The sequence below is a fragment of the Cannabis sativa genome, chromosome 4 (assembly GCF_029168945.1).
Source record: "Cannabis sativa cultivar Pink pepper isolate KNU-18-1 chromosome 4, ASM2916894v1, whole genome shotgun sequence".
In the NCBI taxonomy this organism is placed as follows: domain Eukaryota; kingdom Viridiplantae; phylum Streptophyta; class Magnoliopsida; order Rosales; family Cannabaceae; genus Cannabis; species Cannabis sativa.
In genome coordinates this window covers 69332341-69344068 of record NC_083604.1, presented here as the reverse complement: position 1 = coordinate 69344068, position 11728 = coordinate 69332341, and positions in this window count along the sequence as shown.

Sequence of the window (11728 nt, the reverse complement as noted above, 5' to 3'; positions counted from 1 at the left end):
TTCAAAAGCATTCCCCTCAGGCTAATGTTCAAGAGACAGTTGCAAGTTTTTTGCAGGACTACCAGGACGCCCAAGCTCTTCCCTCTAGCTCTCATCACAATGTCACTCATTGCTCTGCTGTTTTGGATCACATTTTGACCCCCTCTTCTACGACACTTTTTGTTGATGCTGCACTCAACACTAATGCCCCTGCTACTGGTATTGGATTGGTTTTTATGCAGGGTCCTTCTCATGTTCAACTTTCTACAAGGATTTTCAAGCCCGGAGCGTCTTCCCCTCTCTTTGCAGAAGCTCAAGCTCTCTATGAAGGTCTGAAGTGGTGTGTTGCTTCTAATTTGCAGCCACGGTTTGTCTTCTCAGATTGTCTTAACCTCATTACCAAGGTGAATGGTAATTGGCAGGATAATTCTTCTTTATCCTCTCTTGTTCAACGGATCAGAACCTTCCTCTCCAGTTCCCCTGAAGCAACTTTGATGCATGTCCAACGGCAACACAACGACAAGGCTCATTCCCTTGCAAAGCTTGCTCTCAGGTTGAGAGATGAAGACTAGGCGGTTCTCTTAACCCCTTTAGGCTGTGTTGTGCCTCTCTCTGTTTCTTTGTTAATCAGCCTCTTGTTATTTCAAAAAAAAATTAAGCTCATGGAAATGATTTTGAATGACCAAACCAGTGATAGACAGATTTGATAATGTCAAACTCAGAAGATTTTATCAAAGCTAGATTTCAAATTGATTAATTGTGATTCAGTCAACCACCACATAATTGGTTGATAAAGCTTTCAACTTTAACTTTCACAATTATTGTGAAAGGTTATATTTTGGACACGTAATACTGATTTTACATTTATTTTTATAATTTTTAAAGTATAAATTTACAAATGACTTTTCTAAAAAAAAAATTATTTTATAAAGATAATTTAAAAAAAAATTAAAAAAAACCTTATATATATCAATTTTTTTTTTTTTTAATTTATAGTTTAAGTTGTTCCAATAATTTTGATGTGAGTTGTTAAATAAATTTTTACAAAAATACAAATAAATAAATAAATATATAAGAAAAACAATATAAAATAACTAGTTATACATTATTTATTTATTGTAACTGATAGGGGTGTTCATAAAATAGCGGATCCAATCCAATCCAATCCGCAAAGTGCGGATATATCCGCACTTGTGCGGATTGGATTGGATTGAAAAATTCAAAATCCGCACTTGTGCGGATTGGATGTTGATTGACATATAAAAGTAACCGATCCAATCCAATCCACACACATTTATAAAAAAATTAAAAAATTATATATACAAATAACATTTTAATGTAAAAAAAAAATAGTAATTTAAAAGTCTAATACATATAATACAATTATATTTCAAAACGTAATAAATTAAATATGTATTCTATTCTTATATATATATATATATTTTTTTTTCTATATACAATTTAAAATAAAATTAACATTTCTTTATACATACAATTTTTTTTTCTTCCTTTTGTTATTTACTATTTTATTTTTTTTAATGTATTGTTGAAGACATAAAATAACTATAATTTGTTTTATTTTGTTGCTAGTTATGTGAAAAAAATATTTTTTTTTCATAAATATTAAATTATTTAATATTAAAAAGTAACCAATCTAAAATAACCGATCCAATCCGCACTTTTGCGGATTGGATTGAATTGGATTTGAACTATTGTGCGGATTGGATTGGATCCAAAAAATGAAATCCACACTTAGTGCGGATCGGATGTACTATGAGCAAAATAGTGCGGATTGAATTGGATGAACACCCCTAATAACTGATTACTCATTATAGTAACTGATTACCTCCTTATAGTAACTAGTTACCCAAAAGTATTGGTTACCCTTACCTAATTTTCTTATATTTTTTAATTTTTTCTTAAATTTTTTCCATGATAATTTTTTGAAAAAATATTATATTTTTGCTTTAATAATATAAAAACTCATAAAATTTATAACTTCATCTAAATTTAAGAATAATTTATTATCTATGAAATTGACATTTTCATTTGTAAAATCGTTTAATTTTTGTCTCTTATTATAATTATAGTAAATATTTAGCATTATAAATTATACAAAAATTAGTCAAATACTTAACATGTAACCACAACACACTTGTCATAAATTAACAAAAAAAATCTTCAATTAGAACGAATTCAATATTTTCTGATTTGGTGTTGCACCATGTTACTGAAGCCGGGTCACTGAGCACTACTAGTGAAGAATTAGAATAGGTCTTAAGGGACTTTTGGGAAAATGTATGAAAGTTTTGAGTGAGTTAGAGAGTGAGAATATTCATAGACATAGATTTTCTCCATATATGTAATCAAATATCTTTCTTTTGTGCTGGTTCATTTGTTGTTTGCTCCTCCATGTTAAGGCCAAAATAATTTTATTGTGTGATTATTGCTATGTCAATTTTCCAGAGTTGAACTTTTTATGCGCTCAGTTATAAAAAACAAGCTGAAAATCTTTTGATCTCATGTGATTATTTTATTACATATCAATTATCATCATCCAAAGCCAGGACACATTAAGGAGGAAACTGGACCCAATATTCACGTGGGAGACCATACTAGAAATAAATAACAATAAAAAGTGAAACTCTTGAATGGGATCTTCTTCTCTTTATATGTCTTAATCTGTAAATGTGTTAAAAAAGAGAATGTTTGGTTCAAAGTTCAAGACAAAAGACAGGTGAAAAGGTGAGAAGGACCATAGATATGAATATGAATATATGATATAATATAGTCGAAGGCAAAAGGATTCTGATTCCCATATACAAATACTATTTTGTTTTCTCTTAAGTTGTTTAGTGAAAAAGGCAATAATGAAACCTCCACATCCAAAACATGGACAAAATGCACCAAACTCAAAATTTAGCTCAAAAATAAAAAAAACACATGACACTCACTCAGAGAATCAGACAGACTCATCACTCAGCATGAATAGCAAAAAGGGTTTTAGCCGGAATACCAAAACAGTTAGGCATCAGAACCCAAGAGTGGTATCATATGGCATTCATTGGCAGCCCACGAGAGGCCATTTTCATGGGGCCCTTTTCAGCTTTGCTAGTAAATATTGTTAGTTAGTACAATTCGGCAAAAGTTTAGGCCCATGATGGATAACAAGACGAAGAGGGGTAAGTTGTTTCTTTTATGTGAAATCTGGCTCAAAGTTTGTACAAAAATTGGGTTTCCAATGCAAACGCTGACTTGTGTGAAATGAAAAAAGAAGAAAAGAAAAGATTCATTTTGTGAGAAAAGAGATGGATCTTTCCTTTTGGGGGCGTTAAGAACAATATAACTCGTGGGGTTTGTTGTTCATTTGGACAAACATCCAAATCCCATTTCGGATTGGACCACTTTCATGTATCTTGATTTAGAGCATATATTAATTAATGCAAGAGAGTGTAAGTTTGAAATTTTAAACCCTTCTTCACATGGTTCGTGGTAAGTCATGATCAATAAAAGCAACTTATATATGTTAGAGTTTTTATTCGGAGCCAATATTTGGAATGATGAAGAAATGGGACTTAAACTTAATTATACCATTTATAAAAAGGACAACCTCTTAAGTTAGAAAAATATGGTCTCTACTGCAACTGTGTACGAGTGACTAAGAAGAGAGCTATAAATTCAAGGTGGTACCTTGCACAAAAACGGAGAAGATTTGCCATCATGACACTTCTTATAAATTATGGTCTCTTTTGCTCAATGGGCTATTAAGTATAACATAATTTGTTTTTTTTTTCTTGGAAATTTACATCCATGACACTTGTTAATTTAGATCCCCCTGTCACACTTATTAATACAGTTTACAAGAAGAGAAGAAAAATACAAATAAAACCAAACCAGATCCTATATGGCTTCGCCTCTAGTGGATCAAGATCTGGTAGTTAGTTACAACCGAAATTGTAACTAACTCTCAGACCTTGATCAACCCTAAACTACATCTATATAAAGGGATCTAGAGCCTTACCATTCTCTCAGTTGAGAGATACTAGAAAACCAGAGCCCAGGTTTCCAGATCTGGAAGTTGTTCAGCTCCAAACGTTGTTCCAAGTTCATGCAAAGAAAGAAAAGAGAGTCAGTGAGTGAGAACAGAAAAACAATAGAGAGATAAACACAAAAAAACAAAAAGAGAGAACATATCAGAAATACCAGTCGATCTGTGACTTGGATTTCTCACCTGATGTAATATTTCTTCGATATAGTGCAAGATCTGAGGTCGATCTTCAAGGCGAGCTCGAAAGAGGATGTACCCCTGATTTAGGGCGAACCTCTATAACTTCTGGTGTTTGATTTCTTACTCTAACCTACTGAGTTTTGTCTAATCTTTGTCTGTGTGTGTTTATGGTGTTTCTGGGATGTTTTCTGGGTGAGATCGATCAAGAGATCGAGCAAGATCTCTGGTTCTAGGGTTTGAGAACCAGAGAGAAGGGAGAGAGAGAGAGAGAGAGAGTTTGAGAAACTCTCGAATGTTCGAATGAGTGAAATGAGCTAGGGTTAGCTCTGATTTCACTCAGTTTTGTTCAAGGCAGAACGACAAATCGTTTGGTTAAAACGATTTGTCGTGCAGGTGAATACGACAGTGTTTCTTTGTCGTTTGGTTTTGGTTTAAGTTGAATTTTCTGGGACAATTTTGTCCCTGTCGTTTTTGACTATATACTTGAGTTGGTGTAGGGCATTCTTGGAATTTCACCAAGAAAATTCCTACAGTGGTATCAGAGCTTTGGTTCAAGCTTAATTCAACTCAAGAAAGGTTCAAGAAAGTGACAAAGGCTGGAAGAAGAAGGAGAAACACAACAAGAAGTTGTGAACAGTGGAAAACCTGTGGAAATTCCACAAATTGATAACCAATCTATTCCTATAAACTCTACTCAATTTAATTTTGATTTTTCTAACATGAGTAATATCAAAGTTGATATTGATCGTTTTGATGGATCTGGTGATTACAGGATCTGGAGGAGAAAGATCAGATCTCTGTTGGCTCAACAGAAATTACTAAGGGTTCTTGAAGACTCTATTGAATGGCCAGACAACACTTCAAAAATACAGCAAGAAGAGCTGTTAGAAACAGCTACTGGGATCATAATTTTCAACCTTTCTGATGCCATTATCAGATTGGTTGATAAAGAAGAAACTCCTGCCAAGATTTGGAAGAAACTTGAAGAACAGTTTCAATAGAAGTCTCTAACTAATAAGATCTACCTAAAGGAGAGAATCTTTGGGTTCAAGATGAGTCATACTAAAACCCTAGATCAGAATCTTGATGAGTTTCTCAAAATGCATATTGAATTGGCAAATTCAGGAGAGAATGAAGCTCTAAGTGATGAAAATCAGGCAATAATCATTTTGAATTCATTAGCTGATTCATACAGAGAGGTAAAGACAACAATCAAGTATGGAAGAACTTCAATCACACTTGATGAAGTCATTTCTGCCCTAAAATCTAAAGACTTAGAGATGAAGAGTGAGAAATCCAATTCTGGACATGGTGAAATAAACCTAAGTAGAGGAAGGCCATCTCACAAGAAACCCTACCAGAACAGAGGTAGAAGTAATAGCACACATCATCACAGAAACTCACACAGAGGGAAGAGTAGATCACCATCAAGAGATTCTGGTGATTCTACAGGTTGTTTCTATTGTGGAAAAACTGGACACTATAAGAAAGACTGCTATTTCTACAATAATAAATACAAGAACAAGAAAGGAGGCAGATTCCCAGAAAGAACAGATCAAAACAAACATCAAAATGACAAACAACAAGAAGCTAATTACTCAGATGGTTATGACAGTGGTGAAGTCTATGTTGCATCCACATCTTTCAAAGATGATTGTATATTGGATTCTGGGTGTACTTTTCACATGACAAATTCTAGGGAAATCCTAACTGACTACAGGGATTCTAAAGGTGGCAAAGTAATATTGGGAAACAACAATACATGCAATATAGAAGGTTCAGGTAATGTCAGTTTTAAAATGTTTGATGGAATTGTTAGAACCCTAACTGGTGTAAGGTATGTCCCTAATATTGCTAGAAATTTAATTTCTATAAGTGTTCTAGATGACATGGGTATTGTTAGCAAAATTGAAGCAGGTTCAATGAAGCTAAGTAAGGGAGCTATGACAATTATTAAAGGCCACAAACATGAAGGACTTTACTATTTAGATGGAGAACCAGTGACTCAATGTAACACTACAGTCACTAGCAATCCAGAAGACTTAAAGGCTGTTCTATGGCATAGGAGATTGGGGCATATCAGTGAGAAAGGCCTACAGATCATGAGTGATCAAAGGCTATTGGGTAAGGACAGAGTAAGTAAAGTGGATTTCTGTGAATCTTGTGTTCTAGGTAAACATCATAGGCTAAAGTTTAAAACAGGTATTCATAAAACTAAGCATATATTGGAGTATGTTCACTCTGATCTTTGGGGACCAGAGAAAACTCCAACACATGGTGGTAATGTGTATTTTATGTCTATTGTAGATGACCATTCTAGGAAAGTTTGGGTATTTTTACTTAAACATAAAAATGAGGCACTATCTAAATTCATACAATGGAAAACTCTAATGGAAAATTTAACTAATCAAAGGGTTAAAACCCTAAGAACTGACAATGGCTTGGAGTTTTGCAGTGATGAATTTAACAGGTACTGTGGTTCTGTTGGAATTCAAAGGCACAGAACTGTGAGGATCACTCCTCAACAGAATGGGGTAGCAGAAAGAATGAATAGGACCTTGATGAACAAGGTCAGATGCCTATTAATGCAATCTGGACTTACTAAAGGATTTTGGGGAGAAGCTGTGTTAACAGCAGCATACCTGGTGAACAGAAGTCCATCCAGTGCCATTGAATTCAAGACACCAGAGGAGATCTGGTCAGGTAAGCCTCCTGATCTTTCAAATTTAAGAGTGTTTGGATGTGCAGCCTATGCACATCAGAGTGTTGGTAAATTGGAGCCTAGAGCTCTCAAATGTGTGTTCTTAGGTTATCCTGAAGGCACTAAAGGCTACAGATTATGGGTAAGAGAGAAACAAGGGTTTAAAGCTATAAACAGTAGGGATGTTATTTTTAAGGAAGACTTATTTCCTTGTATTACTAATAATAATACTGTATCTAGTCCTACTTTAGACACTAACCCTGCAGGCACATCTGTGGACATGCAAACAAGGAACTCTCAACCTAATACTGTTCAGGTGGAACCAGAACAGGTGGAAAACACTCAGGGAGATGAAAACTTGGAAGGAAATGACCAAGTTCAGGATGACAACATTCAGGTGGAACCTATTCTAGAAGAAGAGCAAGAAACTGAGGCAATACAAGATTACCAACTAACTAGAGACAGAACTAGAAGGGTTCCTAGACCTACACAGAGATTCAGTTTCACTGCTTGGGAAGAAGTGCTAGCCTATGCATTCTTTTGTGCTATGGTAGTGGAAATGACAGAACCTAAGACCTATGAGGAAGCTATGACAGATAAAGATGCCAAGAAATGGTCCAAGGCAATGGATACAGAGATGGAATCTCTGAGGAAGAACAGAACATGGATACTAGTGAAGAAACCTAAGGGAAAGAGCATTGTCTCATGCAAATGGCTTTTCAAACACAAGGAAGGACTAACTGAGGCAGATCCTAAGAAGTTTAATGCAAGACTAGTGGCTAAAGGATTTACACAGAAAGAGGGGGTTGATTTTAATGAGATATTCTCACCTGTGGCTAAGTATAAAACTATCAGAATTATACTTACCATAGCTACTCAATTTGACCTATAAGTTGATCAAATGGATGTAACTACTGCATTCTTACATGGGGAACTTGAGGAAGAGATCTACATGCAGCAACCTAAAGGATATGAGGAAAAAGGCAAGGAATACTTGGTTTGCAAACTGATTAAGTCCCTGTATGGACTTAAACAGTCACCAAGGCAATGGAATAAAAGGTTTGATGAGTTCATGATCAAGAAGGGGTTCACTAGAAGCTACTATGATATCTGTCTATACTACAAAGGCACTAAAATTGATGAAGTCGTCTACTTACATCTGTATGTAGATGACATGCTCATTGTGAGCAAAGAAAGGACCAGAATTGACCTAATGAAGGGTTGGCTAAGGGAAGAATTTGAGATGAAGGACCTAGGCAAAGCTGCTAAGATCCTAGGGATTAATATTTCCAGGGACAGGGAACATGGAACACTAAGGCTACATCAGAAGAACTACATAAAGAAAGTCATAGAAAATTTTTCTATGGCTAATGCAAAGCATACTAAGCAACCTATGACTAATCAGTACTATCTAAGCAAAGATCAATGCCCTAAAACTACAGCTGAGAAGGAAGCTATGAGTGAAGTGCCTTATTCAAGTGCAGTAGGATCAGTGATGTACCTAATGGTCAGTACTAGACCAAATTTAGCCTATGCCATTAGTGTACTAAGCAAGTACATGGCAAACCCAGGTAAACAACACTGGGAGGCTATGAAGTGGTTGTTCAGGTACCTATTGGGATCTACAGAGGTGGGATTGAACTACAAGAGAAGGGACAATAGTAGAATGATCACTGGGTACAGTGATGCAAACTATGAAGGAGACAGAGATAGTAGAAAATCTACCTCTGCCTATTTCTTTACACTATGGGGAAATTGTATCAGCTGGAAAGTACAACTGCAGCCTGTTGTAGCATTATCTACAACATAATCTGAGTATGTAGCTGTTACAGAGGCTATTAAAGAAGCCATTTGGCTTAAGGGATTACTAGAAGAACTGAAATTATTAGATGAAGAACCTATAATCTACTCAGATAGCCAGAGTTGTATCCACTTGTGTAAGAATCCTGTCTTTCACGACAGAACCAAACATGTGGAAATTAAGTACCACTTTATACGAGATAAAGTGACACAGAAGGTTGTATAGATAGAGAAAGTTCCCACTGAAGAGAATCCTTCTGATATCGGTACTAAGGTGCTACCCTTAACTAAGTTCAAGCATTGCTTGGACTTGTTAGGGGTTGGTAATGGTGGATGACCATTACCACAGTGAGCTAGGACCCTTGAAGAAAGACGCACTATAAGAATAAGTGTTCCAGGAGAGATCTAAGGTGGAAATTGTTAATTTAGATCCTCCATGTCACACTTATTAATACAGTTTACAAGAAGAAAAGAAAAATACAAATAAAACCAGACCAGATCCTATGTGGCTTCGCCTCTAGTGGATCAAGATCTGGTAGTTAGTTACAACCGAAATTGTAACTAACTCCCAGACCTTGATCAACCCTAAACTACATCTATATAAAGGGATCTAGAGCCTTACCAATCTCTCAGTTGAGAGATACCAGAAAACCAGAGCCCAGGTTTCCAGATCTGGAAGTTGTTCAGCTCCAAACGTTGTTCCAAGTTCATGCAAAGAAAGAAAAGAGAGTCAGTGAGTGAGAACAGAAAAACAATAGAGAGATAAACACAAAAAAACAAAAAGAGAGAACATATCAGAAATACCAGTCGATCTGTGACTTGGATTTCTCACCTGATGTAATATTTCTTCGATATAGTGCAAGATCTGAGGTCGATCTTCAAGGCGAGCTCGAAAGAGGATGTACCCCTGATTTAGGGCGAACCTCTATAACTTCTGGTGTTTGATTTCTTACTCTAACCTACTGAGTTTTGTCTAATCTTTGCCTGTGTGTGTTTATGGTGTTTCTGGGATGTTTTCTGGGTGAGATCGATCAAGAGATCGAGCAAGATCTCTGGTTCTAGGGTTTGAGAACCAGAGAGAAGGGAGAGAGAGAGAGAGAGAGAGAGAGAGAGAGAGAGAGAGAGAGAGAGAGAGAGAGAGAGAGTTTGAGAAACTCTCGAATGTTCGAATGAGTGAAATGAGCTAGGGTTAGCTCTGATTTCACTCAGTTTTGTTCAAGGCAGAACGACAAATCGTTTGGTTAAAACGATTTGTCGTGCAGGTGAATACGACAGTGTTTCTTCGTCGTTTGGTTTTGGTTTAAGTTGAATTTTCTGGGACAATTTTGTCCCTGTCGTTTTTGACTATATACTTGAGTTGGTGTAGGGCATTCTTGGAATTTCACCAAGAAAATTCCTACAACACTTTCAATGAAATTTATTCCTTACAGAAAGAAATAACAGATTTCTCCAACCTTATACCGTTTACATTATGCATGTATCATAGTATATCTCGTAACATTCGTGACTCACAGAAGAAATATTTTGTTCTTTTTAGGACTGATTCTATTTGAAATATATTCCAAATGATTAAGAATGCATTGACTGAGGAAGATGCTACCGATAATGGGGGCGGGATAATACAAAATAGGCCCTCCGTTAAACTTGATTTCAACCTTCCATCATAAAATGCCAAAAAGATAATTCTACATACAAATTTAGTCATTTTAAATTTTCAATTTGTAGTTTGCAGAAAAAAATAATACAAATGTGGTCCTTTTAATAATATAAAGAAGAATTTACGTAAAGAGGAAAATTTTATTTACATCCCAAAAATAAATTTATAAAGACATTCTATTTTAATAATTTTTATTTTATATAAAATTTATATCTGTAATTGTACTAAATTATTTTTAACTTTTTTCTTCCGATTCATATTCTTAAAAAATATACCTATCAAATGAAAATAAATTATATTTTAAATATCATGACAAAAAAATTAAAATAAAAAATTATATGAAATTTTCTTAGAAAAAAAATAAAAAAAAATATATACATGAGTTCGAAAAAATTATGAAAATGAAATCAAAATAAGTATTGAAATTAACATAAAATAATATGAGAAAAAAATTTTAAAAAAATATTGAGAGTAATTTTTAAAAATTATTAAATTTATATTTTTTTCGATAATGGAGTGTATTTATCATTTTATGGGGGGTGCAAATAGAGCTCTCCAATACAAAATTATACTTTTATTACAAATTTACCTTCCTAGGCATGGATTAACTTTTGTACATTCTTTAATATTTTATTTACAAAAATACTATTTGCACACACATAAGCCTTCTATGCTCATGTCATTAATTATACTATAATGACACTAACTATTTTTCCTTCTCTTTTATATGTACATGTTGTCTATTTTATTCTCAATTTTCATTTTGATTGTGATTTTCATTTCAGATTGATTTTAAATTATTTCTCCACGATCAAAACCATTTTTTTTTCCAAAAAATTGCTCCCCTACGATCTCCAACTGCCATTGAAGCTCCACCCCATATTTTTTCTTCCTGTTTTTTTCTTCTTCCAAGCTATGTATAAATGGTTGTGTCTTGTGCTTCTTCTTCTCTATCTCGTCGATGAAAAAACTCATTAAGAAGCTCATTTGCAAAAGTTCTAAACATGCAACAATGAGTGTTGAATCGTTGTCGAACAAAAGAAAAAGAAAACATGTTATAGTTAAAGATGATGACTCTAATGAAAATTTTGTTGAACCAGCAACAAAACCTCATCGTGGTCCTTTGAAGAAAAAATCGAAAAGGAATGAAGTTGGCTAGAGTTCAATTCTAGAAATTATGAGGGGGAAGAAGCGTGTGGATCAAATGCCTACGGTTTGATTTCAGTTTCCTTTTGCTTTTGCCCTAATTTTAAAATGTTGTCTTTGTTTTGTTTAGTGTTTATGCTTCTAGGGTTTTATATATTTTATTTGTTTTGTTATTTTCTTAGTGATAGAATTTTTTATTTGGAATATTGTTAGATTT